The sequence below is a fragment of the Strix aluco genome, chromosome 16 (assembly GCF_031877795.1).
Source record: "Strix aluco isolate bStrAlu1 chromosome 16, bStrAlu1.hap1, whole genome shotgun sequence".
Lineage (NCBI taxonomy): Eukaryota > Metazoa > Chordata > Aves > Strigiformes > Strigidae > Strix > Strix aluco.
The window spans coordinates 15007299-15024123 of record NC_133946.1 but is presented as its reverse complement, the minus strand read 5'-3'; the positions used below and the strand labels follow the sequence as shown (position 1 = coordinate 15024123).

Sequence of the window (16825 nt, the reverse complement as noted above, 5' to 3'; positions counted from 1 at the left end):
CTGGTAGATCATTAGTTTGATTTCAGAGCCAGACATCTTAAAAAAAACTGGACCTCAAAGTAGAGGCAATTTGCTTTACCCCTAATCTGTTAGATAGTGCTCAGAGTCATCAATATAGAGGAAACATAGAGTAACAAAACTGGTAAGAGGTATTTTGTATGTGAAGGTGAGGACATTAGCTGAATGTGAAGATGTTCCTTCTTTCTATTCTGCTAGGACTTCCTAGGATAGAAGTCAAACTCTGGTGTGTTGAAATTTCCTTTTGAGGCCGTGCTTTGGCAAGATGCTGTCTTGTTGCTTATAAAATGACTGAAGTGTCTACCAAATGCAAGTGCCAAGTCAAAATATGTTCTGTATTTTGGTAATTGTGCAGAAAGAACACCAGATGGTTCTGATGATGAAGCGCTTTGGGTGGGATCACCAAGTTTTAATAGATGGCAAACTCCAAGGGCTTAATTATTGATCTCTCTAGCAGCATACTTTTTATCAGAGTGGACAAGTTATTTTCAGACACAGAAAAGAACCGTACATTTCTTTGCATGCAGCTGCATAAAACCCACTTAGCTTCTCTGTAGGAGTATCTGAAACTCAGAATACTTGGGCCTAATAGAAAGGGTGCCAAATTATGCTTCCAAAGTGGAAAAACTATATTATGAACAATACTGGTTTTGTTCAAGTAGCTTGATATTTTCCCATCATGCTCAGTTTTCACAGTGTGCTGTTAATATATAATTCTCCTACAATATGAATATATCTCAAATTTTGGGTTCAGGTACATAACGATGATATTTGTTTTCCACATCTAGTCTGAGGTGGCTCTTTCAGAAGATTTTCCCATCAGAGGAATTTGGACAGGCCACATTTAGAGAGTAGAGGAACTAAACAATTAAATAGCAGGTCACACGGCACATTTTATAACTCCTGCAATGTTTCTTGATTTCATAAAGTCCATACAAGTTTGAAGTGTTGATTGATTTGCTTCTGCAATGTTAAGATTTGACTTTCAATTTTAATACGTTCCAGCCAGCCCTAATAACAGCATAGCAATAATTTGTGTGCTGTAATCACAGAGGTCTTTGTATGTATTTGAATGAAGTGTTCTGCATATGATCTTTTTTTCTTGCATTTTATGATATGTTTGCTAAATCCTAGTGATGTGAGAAAACCTAGTGATGTTAGTATTTGCTTCCAGTTTTTACACAAGAATAGTATTACCCTTGTCTGAAACTCTAGTTGTTATTGTCATTGAAATAATTGAAAGTTTCACCATTGACTGTGGTGTGATTATAGGGTCAGCTTGTTGAAATACATCTTGGATGAGGCATAGCTGAGATAATGAGGCCAAGTATAGCTATCACTTGTATCGTGCAAGTTCTTTGACTTCTGTAGGATTGGACTGGTGCAGCTGTGAAATGCTGTGAAATTTGAGTTTTATAAAATGCGAGAATCCTGCTTCTTATGTTGCCACATAACAGTGAACAAAACCAGAAGGACCTAATTGGTTATGTTTTCAGACCCTCTTACTGTGTCTGCAGGAGCCAGATTTTAAAGATTGTTGGGACTTGCTGTAGAGCACAGCTGCTTCTCCAGGTAGGGAGAGGTATCAAGAAGAGTATCATATATGATTGATGGGAGACTCCCTTGTTGGCATTGAGCCACCCTGTAAATTTTTTTATATAATTATCTCTTAATTTTTGTACATGCACTTAAGCAACTTGTGATTAGTTCATCTTAAAATCGGAGTCAGCATGCTTACAGAGAGGATTCATCTGACTTCTAAGAGTAATGTATTTTTTATACTTATAACTTTTAAAATGTTTTAGTATTTTTACTGATTTTTGCAGAGCTCTGCGTGGCTGAGACTAGGATTCTGCTGTCTCTGATCTTATTGACTAGAATCTTATTCCCTGATTTTTCAAGGAGGTGACTTGCTATTAAGGTGTTGCTTAATTACACAAATGACCCCAGTACAGGGTGTCAGTATCAGAAATGTGTGTTGCTTGATCTCCCTCCTAGATCCTCACATTAGGGTTTGAAAGTTCCACAAACTTGGTGTTGGCACTCAGGACAGAGGAAAATATAATCCAACTTTAGTATTTTTAAATATTTATTGTCTTGTAAGGTACTTTAAAATTTCATCTGGAAACATTATCTAGGTGCACAATATATGTTTGTGATGATTAATAATAGTAGTGTCTGACGTTGCAGTGAATTATCAGGTATTGATAGTTCAGCCAAGTTCTGAAAATTTCTAAGAGATTCGTTACCTCATTGGGGTGACAGAATAAAGAGCAGAATCCTCGATCCATTAAAATCATTGTTGTTCTGTGATGAATCAAGTACAGCCAGGTTTTAATCCTGCGTTCCAAAAATAGCCATGCCTTCCTGTGAGTTCAGGGGAGTCCCTAGGGTTTGGTATTTTTCTTTGAGGGACCATATTTATTCACACTGAATAGTGTGTCTGCTGATATTTAAAAAATGCATGTCCTCTTAGAACTGTACACTTTTAAGACCCTTTATGGCAATTTACACAGCACTGAGAACAATGGGATCTTGAACATAGCTGTGACCTGCAGTACCTCCCTAATGTCTCTAGTTGGAAAGAAAGTGGATTAAGTTATTTGCAAGCAAAGAGTAGTTATCAATAAAATAACTGAAACTATAAACATGATCATTTGAACTCTAACTAACATTTTACAGTTTCTTAAATGAGGAAAGAGAACAATAAGGATTAAAAACTTTGTCATGTAGGAAAGATCTTCTGTGAATATGATTTTGGTTCTTGAAGGTGGCATTGGCTAAGATTTTAAACATTTTCTTTTTCCTTGATTTCCCAGAAACTTTTCTTATAAGTTTACTTATAAATAAATAATTAACTTTGCACTGTGTTCCAAAGTGTGCGTATGCCAGAAAAAGAGGGGAGGGTCACCTGGGAAAAGAGAAATTTCTAGCTCAAAGAAGTAAAGTATGTCTAGTTAAAGTAAAATAGAGGAATTAGAAAATTTTACCAAAAAAAAAAAAAAAAAAGAAAAAAACCCTCAACCTACATACTTTATAGTTGCCAGGGAGTAGTTATAACTTGTGCTCTAATGATTTCTGATGGATGGTGCTGTTATGTTCACTCTGGTGTTCGTTAAAAAGCAAATGGAGAAAACACCACCCTAAAATTCCACAGCAATAGCTGCTTCATTTAGCACAAGAGAGAAACATATTTGAAGCACTTCCTAAAGAACTTTCTTTTTAAAGAAAGATAAGTTATTCCCTGTATATTTTTCTTTTCTCCTTAATTTTCTTTTGTTTAGTTAAACCAGGGATAAGATCTTGTAATGAGACATGTCAGGCTGATGAGTTAATTTGGTGAAACTTTCAGGTTTGCTATCCAGATTAATGCCAACTTCTTGATTGTGTGATTTTTTATTTTTATTTTTTATTTTTTAAGATCAGCATTCCATTTATATTTTTGAAATATCATATGCAAAGCACCTAGTAGCCACCCCTCTAGCTGTCAGCTTTCCATTGCTGCTTGACAGTATCATGCTGAGGGCAGGTGCAGATAGCCTGAGGCTCCTAGATGTTGAGCAATGCTAGTAAATGCCTGGAGGTAGGGTTTTATATGACTGCCTAAAGAGGCAGGGAATCATTTTCAGCATGTGAAAAACAGAACCCTTCCCCCAAACTTGCCTTTAAATTTGTAGGTTAGGACAGTCCGTCCTAAAGTGCAGGGCACCTCTGACTCCGGGATCAACAGTTTACTAGTATGTGATCTCTATACACAGTACAAAAACCAGGCTATGAACATAAGACATCTTTATGGACTGATAGGAAGTAGTGCTTTAGTATTGTAGCCTGCTTGACTGTTAGTACCCATGACTGGGCTTAACGTAAATTGGAGTTAGGGGTCATTGTATCATTTATTTGATGGGCAGTATTGTCTGCAAGGATTTCTGTCTATGGTGAACATATTTCAGTTCTGGTTTCAAAATATCTTGCAGAGGTCAACGTTGCAGAAAAAATAGGAAATCAAAATCTTTAGATGATAGGCAACAAGAACAAGTATTGTTCAAAATCACAAACAAGATTTTGACAGAGATGTTGTAGGTGACAATCAGAAGAAATTAGGGCTTCACCTGGTTAAGTCTCCAAAGCCTGAATTCTTATCAGACTGATAGCTTTACCACTGAAGGTAAATTTCTGTTTCAAGGTGTATTCTTTCCTTAGTTAAACATAATTCTTTGCTTGCTTTTTTAAATAATGAAGTAGTCGTGCTTTAGGGGAGACTGAAAGGAGGCTGAGAGGTTTTTATTTTGAGGTCTGGGCAAGGTAATGTAGTTCATATTTCTTCATGTGATTTATTTGTCCATCAGGTGAGAGTTAATTATCTTCAGGACTGTTGATTGTAGATAATCACAAATAGAATGGTCCTTTGGGCAGAATACAAAGCTATACCCTGCTGGTAGAACTGTGTCACATACTTGGGGAACCATTTTCTGACAGAGGATACATATATAAGATGGGATTCTAACTGACTGTGAACTTTTCCTTGAAGAAAGAAGTTTTATTTACTTATGATTCTTGTAAAGTGAAATTAAAATGAGAGCACCTGGACCTCCTTTTCTCTGGCTATAGTGTCAGGAGAAATGAATTTCAAAAATCAGAGCTGAGAGGTGAAGTTAGTATATGAGGTCTTTTTTTTTTTTTTTTAAGAAAGACTTCAGCTATAATTATTATGTTTCAGGGATTCAGGGGGAAAAAAAAAAACCCACAACAAGATATGTAGTAAGGAGGTTTTGTCCCTCAGGGAATCCAGAGAAGTAGACCTGAAGGCAGACATTCTTAAGGCCTTCTAATTGATCTTTATGTCCTACTTAACTAGCTTTGCAAATCTGAGCTTCAGTAATATGGTACTCTCCAAAACAGAACCCCAATATTTCGTCTGGATTAACACTAATTTCAATGGGAAGAAATGGCACACTTATACTGTAATATTACAAAATAGATTTGTCAGAAAAAATGTGAGTTTGTATACAGCTGACTTAGCTCCTGGCCATTTGGCTCACAACCTGCTTACATTAAATTCTGAAGGTAAAGGTACAATGTTTCATTTTTCTTCTTTTTTTTTTTTTTTTAATCAAAACTACCAATCTCTATTTTTTTGTTGTGTGAGTGCACTGCAGTTCTGACAGGTTGAATTTCCAATTCTCAGGGAACTTTCAAATCCAAGTGCTATATGGTATATTTATGCTGGAATTTTAAATATGGTAATGTGATCCCATGCACTAGTATTGTTGTTGATAGCTCTAAAATATGAGCTAGATGTTTCAGCTCTCTTACCATTTGTAGCTCTTGGAAATAATGGTAAAACTGGGCTTTCACAATTAACACTTCTCCCCCCTCCCCCATATATATCTCTTTGCTTGAGGGCTTTAGTTTCCTGTTTAAGAGGTTTCTTGTTACTACTCCAGGTCTTGCCGATGCATACGTAGGTGTTACACTATCAAAAACTGTACCAAAGAGTTTGCATCTGGTAAATGTAGCACAGGTACAGTTTAGTAGGTGTTCAAGTCAAAGTCCAGTGAAAGAACCTGATGAAGATGTGTCCTAAACCCTTTCCGTGGTCTGCGTGCAACAGCTTCAGACTTTGAGCGGTGATGTACAATGACTCAAAGCCTCCCATGTCATTCAGCTGTTCCCAGATCTACGTAATTCTTGATGCTTTGTCTAGTGAGGAAAATACAGTCACACATTTTGTTTTTATTTTTCTTTCCAAAAAGAGCATTTATTTGCTGAGAGGAGGTCAGCAATTTTAGATAAAATATAAAAAACCATATAGATAATATATAAAAAAAAATTGGGGATAAAATGAATATGTACCTGTAAATATAGATAGTTGATATGAATCACAGATCAATGTGATTCCATTCTGTTGTGTAATTGAATTTCAGTTTAGTCCAATCCAGAGCTCATGAAGCTCATTAAAGAGTCTTAACTGCGTGCTAAATTACAGTTTGAATAACATTTTACACTTTTTATACTGTCCTTTCCAGTCATATGACTGAACTGAGAGAACATACCCTCTTTTAAGGTAAGCCAATTCTTCAGTAAAATTACTTTAAACATTGGTCTGAATATGAAAGAGCAGGGAACACCTGACACATGTTACGTATTCAAAAGATAGAGAGCCAAATCTTACTAACAGTATTGTTAATTTTAATACAATTTGTCAAGAAAAAGTATATCACTGTGTTAGGCTAACACCTCCTGGTATGTGTGTTGTTCTTCTTGCATAATAAAATTATTACATAATGATAATATTCTATAATAAACAAAAACATTGTTATTATGTTGTGTTAAAGTTGTACCCAGAGAACCCTTGTGAGATTGTATTACAGTAGTGCCCTGAGACCCTGTTACGGTTGCAAGTCACTGTACACACATAGGAAGATATTAAAAAGCTATCATTCCAAACGGAGAAAGCACAGTTGAGGCACAGAGAGAGAGAAGAGAAAAAAATTGCCAAATATTATAACCCGGGTCAGTGCCAGAGCTGCCATATTGGTCTTTGTGCGTTTGATTTCTGTGGTTGTTTGACAAATGTGAGTCTCTGAAGAGTGACCCTGGATGCCGTTTCCAAGCCATGTCCTCTGCATGCTGCTGCTTCTCTAGGTGTAGAAAGTAACTTTCCAAGTGCTGTTTGTATTTGCTGCAAAACTCTCTCTGTATTTGATATATCCCTCTAACAGTACCACATATTGGAAGTTTTTCTGGTATTTGGAACACCAGTCATAGCAGTCATACTTCCTTGGGCTTGTAATGCTGTAACTTTTCATTCTGGGCTTAATTTGCGTTGTAGCCCCTTCAGCGTATGGATCCGTACACATAAACGCTGCAGCAACATACACGGTTTGAAAGCTTTCTCTGTTTTCTTTAATTCAATCATATTGATTAGGAATGACCCAGCCTGTGGCTATTAAAATGGCATGTAGCCCACAAGAAGTTCAGAAGTGTTTTTTATGTCATAGCTACATCATGTGAGTGGCAGTGGGCTGGAGCAGGAACTGCTGGGAAATCTGAGTCCCTTGATGTGAGAGCAGGGAACCAGCAGCACTTACCAGCCTACCCTGGGCCACTGAGGAGGCTTTTGCTATCTCTAACCCATGAGTTACAATTGGAGTTCCTCCTCTCCCTTCAGCCTTCCAAGCAGTGTGGTGTATGTCTTGTGGTTCTTATCTGCTTGAAGGTATGAGTACAGAGCTTATCAGATCTGGAATGCTAACCCTCTTCCTTTTATATGAAAGAATAAATACATATTTAGGTATTTCTTTCATCTGCACAGTGAATTAGGCGTTTTTGGTGTTTTCAAGTGTAATTTTAGTGGCAGGTGTAATAATACATTTAAATTAGTTGTTGGACATGTGCCGTACTTTTTTCATCAAAATCCTTTTTAGTCTTAACCTGATGCTATGCTATGAAGTGATACAGCCAAAAGACCTTAATTTTGTATTCTGTGCTCAGGTCCTGTAGTGATTGGATGCTTTATAGATATGCAGGCACACAGCAGAGAAACCTTCACGAGCTGCCTGTTGAAGACATAACGCAATTTTGTGAATGCATGCGCCTTTACAGAAGAGATCATAAGGAGCTCTTACCGTCAGTTATATAATGTAATGCTGCCAGATGATGTGCCACTATGGAGTGATACCCTTCTGGGAAAGACAGGGAACAACTGTCTTGTGAACCCCGCTGTGGGGTTTGGCAAAAGTGGTGATGCTTATGGGGTTCCTTTTTTTTAAAGAAGTAGTTTACAGAAACACCATCTATTGTACGCATATGTCGACATGCTTTTTGTAGGCAGATGTGAGGTTGCTTTAAACTGGAAGTCATGTAGTTTACGTAAGTGCTAACCATAGCTAAACGGGATTAGAGTGGGTTTGTGGCCAGTCATCTCCAAGTGTGGGCAGAGTGAGCTCACATCTCCCTGCAAAACTCTGTGGAGATGTATCCTATTTTAGGTATTTTTTTGAGCCTTGTTTCTGTAATAACGACATCACAGCTTCTGGTATGTAGAATTGTAAAGCATCACTGTTACAGAAGAAAGAAATAGTAGCTCCTTTTTGTGATTAAGGAACTAAGAAGTGCAGAGAAACTTTTGCTGAAGGTTGAGCAGAAAATCTATAGCAAAGGCAGCAACCGAGTACAGAGCTTTGGAGACCAATTTTTACATTGTATGCACAGTCATTCTTACCTTACTGTGATGCAACATGTGTTTTAAAATGACCACTTGCCTAACAGGTGGCATGCTCTGATTCCTCCTTTGATAGATCATTTGGCTGCAATCTACAGAGTACAAAAATCCAAATGAGCATCGTTGCAGAGGGACTATTCTAAAATGAAAAGCATTAGAAAAATAACATTGTGGTTGTTTTGGTTTGGTTGGGGTTTTGCTTGTTTGTTTGTTTTATGCTAATGCATGGAACCAAGGAGAATAAACAGTTTAAGAAACAAGCCAGCAAAGACAGTAAAATACAATCCTGGGCCCTTGAAGAGAAGTGACACAAAGGGAAGATAACAGGAATTTCCTTGTCTTTTTTTTGTAGAAAGTCTCATCTATAGTGGTTAATTACTGTGTTTACTTTGTTGTTTCAAAATGATGAATAAAGTTTTCTGTGTGTAAGTAAAACATTCTTCATTGAATCATCTTGAAACTGTACCCTGTACCTGAATTAAGTAAGATTTTTAGAAATCCAACTCAAAGGATTTAATCATAATCAGCCTACTGCCTCCTTCATTTTTGTGATTGTGGCTAGAGTCTTACAGGTCATTAATGTTGTTTTAGTTGTGAAATTTTGCACATTGCAGGGTGTGAAATTGCTATGTGATTCAGGCCCTAAATGTATAGCTTCATTTCTGTATTATTCCTTTTTCTCATTTCACATCATGCTATAATTCTGAAACTAGCTTTTTAGCAGTTGTTGAATGGTACATATTTTAGTCCCAGCACCCCACAATGATAGGCCACATTCTCAAATGATATAACATGATGCTGTGCTTTTTACTAAGTAACTGCTTCCATTTTTAACTTGCAGGCTTCCTTCATGCTCAGTGATAACTGTGCACAGAAAATACAGACTACCTGTAGAGGATCTATCTTAGAAGAATCAGATTTTAATTAAAGATTTTATAAAATGAGTTATTTTTTTTTCTGCTTTCCGAAAGTGGTGAAATCTTATGTTCTGAAAAGTAAAACCTCTTGAAATTATTCACACTGATGGTATTTGGGCAAAAAGAGGACTATTTTATAAGTGACATTTGGCTATTTATGGAATTTTCTTTGGTTCATAACACGTAGGGTATACAACATCCCACAGTGGTTTAGTGCTGTACACAATCTGTTTTGTGTCCAGCGTTCTCCTGGTGTCAATATCCATTTGCAAGACAAGCAAAAGCTTAGGTTTTTGAAAAATGAGTTCTTTTGGAAGATTCTGTGAAATTGTTGGATGACTGTACGTTATTCTTAGTCAAGTCAATGAGAGATGGTTAACTTTATTAACACTTTTATTTAACTTTATTAACTCTCTTAAGCCGGGCCTGTGACTTTTTGGTTCACAGAAATGATCTTGGTCTTATTTCATGTTACCTGATGTTAGGACACCTTTTCCTGTTTGAAAAAAACACCCCAAACAAACAAACAAACAGTCAAACCCATGAAAACTGCTATGTTTGCTTTTGAGCAAACCTTTTAATTTAAAATGTAACCTTTTTATGGTTTTCTAAAATGGAACTTTTGAGGCAAACAAGGAGATAATAAACTTCTGCTATTTTCATTGAAAGCGGATTGTCTCAATCCTTAGATCTTTTGTAAATCCCTGTCTTTGTGGTTTCTTGTTTTCATGGTGTTGTCAGTTTCTATTGTCTGGGTTTTTTATTCTGCTTTCCAAGACTTGGGAGTCCATGGTGTGTTACCTCTGGGTGTTTTCAACAGCAAGTGTCAGAGAAGTATAGCCAGTCAATTCATATAGATCTGCTATATGGCATCTGCTTTTGCCTCAGTTCCCCAACCTTGCAGCCATGCTTCAGCTCGAAAGTTGAAATGCTGATTAGTACCAGAGCACTGGAGTCACCAGTACACAGATTTAAGTCTTTACACTGTAGTTTTCCTCTGCCATCAAAAGTTTTGGCATTTTAACAGAGTGGTAGAACAGAAAGTCAGCTATAGTACAGGAAAAAGAAATGATAACCTTTTTTGTTTGGTTCATGTTATACACCAATTTAAATATGAAACATCTTTTGGCAAAGGTACCTGAAATTAGAGCATAAATTGCTCTTACAACATTATTTTTCCCCTTACATAGTGGGACTGGGAAAGCCAGTCTTTGATAAGGATGCTAGCAACTTTACAAAACGGCATCTTAAATACCTGCAGAAATTGCACATATTGAGAATGTTTTGAGAGCATTTCAACCACAAAATATCTGAATGAAGTTTCTGGTGGGACTTGTACAAATTAAATCCACAGAATACTTTGAAGAAAACGTTCTTGTATATGTTTATGCAACAACTATTCACCTGTGTAGTCACCTGGAGTTCAACTTGAGACATCTAAAGTGAAAGTGTAAATGGTTTAAGCTAATAGAATAAGGGCTAGACTTCTGAAAGGGTTGGGTCTTTCTTCTCAACATCAGTGGGAGTTGGCCTCCCAAACACCTTTAAAAACAGGATACAAGCCTTTTATTGATAAAAGAGACAGGTATAAATATCTACATGGAACAACTACTGACCTGTATAGTATTAGTCCTTGGTCTATTTTATTTATGTAATAAATTTATATTTAATTATAAGATACACCTGATAGAAATTGTGTATTAAACTTTATGATGTTAGTGTTTGATGGACAGAGGGTCTTCTACATGGATAAGAAAATAGTTATATTTTTTAGTTTAAGAAAAATTCCCTGGAAAGCTTAAAAAAAAAAAGTAATGTGAGGCTATAGAATATAGGACTACAGGTGTAAAAGAGAAAAAAAAATAGCAACTACTTCATCTAGTTAGGTCACAAAGTTTACTTCTGTTATTTCTGTGTGTTAGCTATACTGTCTACCTTTTGAGCAAGGAACTGTGCAAGGTAAAATGAGTCAAGGCAGTAAGAAACAGGTATAATTTTCTTCAATATAAACCCCAGGTACCTCATACTTGAATTTTCACTGTGAATAACTATTTCTGGTCAATTAGATTGTTTTCAGCATTTTACTTATACTCTGGTTGTGTTGGTAGACTACTGCTATTACTGAACACTTACTTGATGCACTATTTTATTAAATTTGCTAAGGGAATGTGGTTGAAGGAAAAGTCAGTTTTGTATGATGTACTAAATACAACAGTCTAGCTCAGATGAGTCCATGTTGGTTTTGTTTTTTTCCACCCTGACCACCTATGTAGTAGATAAGCCTGCAGCCGGCTCCTAGTTCTGAGGTGTTATTGAAGCAACAAGCCTTCATTTGCTCAGGATCACTGGGTATGGTTAGCCCCGTTCTGCCTTCTCCCTCACTTGCACTGTTGCTGTAAGAATCAAGGCTTCACATGCATATTATTCTACAGGATTTTTTACCAAACGGAACTATTTTTCCTGATAGATTAACAGAGTGCTAAAGCTAAATTTAAAATTTTGTGTATTTAACCTTTCCCCCTAATTGCTTGCCCAGAATAAAGGTTTGGTGCTTTGTTCCTAAATTCTCTACATGAGGTGGTGTGCATTAAAGTGTATTTATATTCTTTCAGATTAATTAACTGTGACCTTATGAACCACTGTCCTTGTTTAATTGGTGGCTCCAAAGCACACTAATGGCATAAATCAGCTGATAATGAGATTCAGACTTGCTTTTAAAATATATAATAACACTGCATTGATATAGGAAATGAGATTTGTTGACTCTCTGTTGGTACGGCAGGAGAGAAGACACAATTAAATGTGTACTTTCAGGATGGGGGAGGGCTTGGTTGGAATGAATAATATGCACTTCAGGGTGGGTGTATGAAATAAGGAGGATATTCTACATCAAGATAAGTTTGGTATTCTCTCCTTGTCTCTAGGCAATGTGCAGTACTGGCTGGTGCACTTTAGGATACAGAAATGTTGTGGGAAGGTGTTTCTTAAAGATTACTGGAGGCTAACAAAAATGATGATTTCATCTTAAATATAGTTACATGTTTTTAAACTGAGCTTACACCCACTGTTTTATGAACTGCAAATTAATCAGATAGCTCCCAGAGAACAAAAAGGTTTTGACCTAAACTAGTTGCCCAGGCTCCATTACTATTTTCAGTTTAATGTTACCCATATCCATCCTCACATTTTGGAAAGAAAACAAGGGCTGTGCAACAAAGTTTCTTTGTTTTCATAAGAACTAAAAATGTGCTGTATGTAGACCAAACAATAAAAATAAACTACTGAACTACCTTCTAATGCATGGGGGTTCTGGAGAGAGGAAACCATGGATATTTAGAGGCATAAAGTGAGTCATTGTGCTAGTTAAAGAATTTTATAAGGCGAGCTCTGTGGGTTTGAGTTGCATCTGTTACCTTTCCAACTAGAACTGAGGGGTATGCAGGAAAAAGAATGTTGGATTTAATCATGCCTTATAGTGAACGCATTGTACTTAGGCTAAGCTTCTAACTGGGATCTAGACCATAGGAGTACAAAATCTTTAGTCTTTCTTTCTGTATGAATTTTGCCTTAGATGGGTTCCAGTTAAACACACCCAAACAATATTATTTTATACCCGTTAAGCTGCAAAATGCTGTTAACAAAATGCCTTAAAAAAGTAATGAATGTTCTGTAACATTTGAAAACAAAAAACCCAAGCAAAGAACCCCAACCAGCTAAAAAAACCCCTCACAGCTATTTTCCTTATTAAAAGATAACCATGCTTGCATTTATGACAGTTCTTAGAAGCTGTAATGGACTGGGTTGCTATGGTGTGAGATGCAGAACAATGAAATAATTGTTTCTCTTGGTATTGGCTTCCTGGAAACAAATTCTGTGTAAATTACTTGGCTGAAATAGTGACAACAGTCTTGTGTTCTGTTTTATTTAGCTCATAGTTAAAAATCATAACTATTCTATAATAATAAAAAAGTAACGTTTATCAGCTCTGGGCTTTTGTTTCAACTTTTTTTCTGTTTACGTTTTCAGGTCAGTTTCATGAATTCAAAAGCAACTTACCAGTGATTTCTGGGAGCTGGGGCTGATTTTCTTGTGTATTTGTAAGTATTTATTGATTAATATTCCTGTTATGTGCATCTTTCTAATAGTCTTTTAACATGAAGAATGGAAGCCTTTTTAAAATGTCACTGTGATATCACAGTTTTAGAATGTTCTTTTATTAAGAAATGTACCTAATTACTTATAAACTTTTTGTAGTTTATTTGCTATCAACTTACTCTTCAGTTATTCGGAGGGGCTACAGATGCTTTAATTAACAGTGAAAATTCCTATTATTTCAAGCTTTCTTTTGGTTTTCATAATAATAATGAGAGAACAGTGTTGCTTACAGTAACACATCAGTTGTGATGCTTGGTAATGATAGGAGTGCATCTTGCAGTTGTGATGAAAATTATTTCTAGAAATGAACTGAGGCTGTGATTCAAGACCGACAGGGCTTTTAGAGGAAATGCTACATGGGTTTATTGAGGAAACACTAGGGTGACCAGTATCTGCTCAACTGGGAATGCATTTTTATATACCCTGGAGAAAACTGACCTTTATGGTTGCAGTAAAATGACTGAGACTGTAGTCATTTAAGCCATGGCCCAAGAATATGCTTCAGTGTATGCCCAAGTTCAAATAAAGCAAATGGGATTAGGTCTATGCATAAATGGATTGAGAAAGTTAGAGGAGAGAATCTGTGAGGAAGACAGTTATTTACACGACAAATAGAAAGCTTTCAGAATTGCTGTTTTGGATAGTCTTTAGCTTTAGTCAAGTATAATAAGGAAAATCTAATGGGACTTAGACTTGGCATGATATAAATTATTGCAATACCTCTTGTATGATGTAGTATAAATGAGACCAATCTATAGCTTGTTCTCTTAAGTCACAAATATAGTTTATGAATAAATATTTATTCAATCATTTGTGGAAAAAGATGTTTACAAAACTACGTTCATCAGAGAAAAATATGGCTGGTTCTCCTCTCAATATGGAAATGTGTTCGATTTGTACTAACCCTTCCTCTTTACAAATGTTCATTTTCAAATATGGTTTTGCTATTATATGTGTAGTTTCCTTCATTTACAGGGCAGTATCTTTTTAATGAGCATTGTCAGTTGTATGTAAAGAAAATATTGTTATCAAATAAAATAATGTAAAAAAAGTATTACCATTGAAAAGTAGTTCTGAGAAGGCAATGTCAAGTGATTACTGAATAGAGAGTGAGGAATTTGTTGTAACTCTTCCTGGCTTTGCCACTGCATGTTTTTTCAAGCAATCAGTTAGGCTTTCTTTGCCTCATTTTTCTCAGCTGTAAATGGAAATAGTAATATATCAGTCAATACAAACAGTACATCTTTATACTTCAATATGGAGTATACTTTCCAATCAAAGCAATGGAATAAGCACAATGGTGGATTCATGGTTGAACTTCTTTGTGTGTACCAGCCTAATTGGGTGAGAACCTGTAAGTATTGTTTTATTCATGTTCATGTAGTATTATGGACATATAAAGGGCTTTAGTAATTACATGGTAGACTCCTGATCTGAGCCCTGCTTCTCTTGGTTCACAATGACCAAAAGCTGTGGCAAACAAAACTGACATAAAAAGTACTTCGAAAACAATGTTTGCATTTAGGTCAATCAAGTAAGTACTTAAACTTTAATGGGAAGTATGGACTGTTGTTACCACACAACTGTACACTGATTTTTGCAGAAAAAGTTGTTAGTACAGTTGAGACACCTTACAGTATTGTAACTGTGAGAGCTGGAACGTGATTCAACAGCCTGATCAGTGAAGCCAAGTAAACGACTATACAAAATGACTGCACAAAGTGAACCACAGCCTAGTCTTTTATAGGTATTCTCTGCAATCACGTTGACATGAATATCTGGAGAAGCTAACACTATGGCTGACTGTTCGTGTTCTCTGATTAAAGGACTTATTTTAGTATTTAGCACTATATATCTAGGGACATATGCAAACCTTAAGTTCACATAAACTGAAAATAAATCGTAGGATGTACAACTAACTGATTTAGCCCAGTGTTTCCTCACATACAGAAAACAGGATTGAAGTAAACATTCTATAGTAATACAGGCTTAGATCTTCTTAAATCATCGGTATTTTACCTCTCCAAACTGGCAAATATTCTGTAGGTAGTTCACTACTTCAGCAGATACAGACTCTTACTATTCAGTAACAGTAATATGCACAGTGTCATAAATTTTCACTGTGTTCTATAGACTGATAGGAAGGGTTGTTATCTCAAGTATCTTTCAATTTAAAGGCTTGATTTCTGCAAATACTTATTCATATGAGGTGGCCGTGGAAGCTGATGAAATCAGGATCAGGACCTGAGGCTGAACAAATAGGCCCTAAGCAAATGACACTGTATAAGATGGGAGCTTTGGGGGGTTGGTGTTGAAGACAGAAAGTTTGCATATATAAGGAGTTTTGAGAAGATTCAATTCTAAGCAGCATTTTAAAAATGCTAATGAGAAGTGTATACCTTTTTCATGTTATGCTATAATATTTGGGCATGTTTTTATAGTGTGTTTGTTTGATCTATACTCCAAAGGAAAGGAGTGTACATCAGTGCTAGGAAGATTGATCTTTGAAACTGTGCATATTTTTTATATGGGAATACAGCAAGATCAGCTAAATACTGCTACAGTTCTATACCAAAGCTATTTCAACCAGGGGCTATAATAACTTTTTCCTCAAATTTTTGAAAGTTTTGTCATAGATACATTCTGCTGTAACATGTAATTACTTGGATCATCCAGTTCAGACAACTTTGGGGTTTTTTTGTCATATTTGGCTAGTTTTGTTCAGGAGAAAACAGGATTGATGATTCATACAAAAGTAAATTTCATGGAAAATGTGACATTTGTGCTTTTGTGTTATGCCCACAGAGTAATTGTCCTAACTAAAGGTTACTTTTTTCAAGAATGTGGTCTTAACATGGTTTAATTTATTTAATTGTTCTTCTCAAGTAGGTTTGTCCAGTAGTAAACTGCAATAGTTATTTAAAGTTACAGATGGCAAAATAAATGTCCTCTGATAACACAGCATTTAAAGAAAATTTTTCTTGTACATCAGCATTTAGAAATATGTTTTTACTAGCAGTTCAGTTTCTCTGCAAACATTTTATTGTGACTTGACTACAAAGTCAAAACATCAACAGAGGGGGGGGAAAAAACCCCTGAAATGAATGGTGTTAAAGCCCATGAAACTTCAGTGTCTTGCGAGAAAAGTTCCTCAGTGCAAATCCTGTATTGAAAATATGGTGAAAATAATATAATTGGATTTGAGACTAAAATCAAATTGCTTTAAAAAGAAAACAAAAATATAAACACACAGGGGACACAGACATGCACACACATTATAACACACAAAACAGAGATTGTGAGTAGGTAAACTTCATCTTTGCAAATACTTAGTCCAATCAGCACATCGTCAGGGAGTATGCTTTGCTTCAAACTCAGTATTTAATATTTTTTCCTCAATTTTATTTTTAAGGCAATTTTAATACTTTTTTTTTTTTGTTTATTTTGGAATGGTTTTATTTAAAAACTTAGAAAGTGCATTTGCACCATGGAGTATCTGACCAAATAGATT

The 16825-nt window shown here is 35.9% G+C and overlaps 1 protein-coding gene across 1 annotated transcript in view; it reads left to right on the top strand.

Moving 5' to 3' along the window:
- Window positions 1-16825, top strand: part of SOX6 (SRY-box transcription factor 6) — a 375244-nt gene that overhangs the window by 39112 nt on the left and 319307 nt on the right. Inside the window, exon 2 of the mRNA XM_074842580.1 lies at window positions 13186-13256. The gene's annotated coding sequence lies outside the window, so the exon portion shown is untranslated. The remainder of the gene's footprint in view (window positions 1-13185; window positions 13257-16825) is intronic.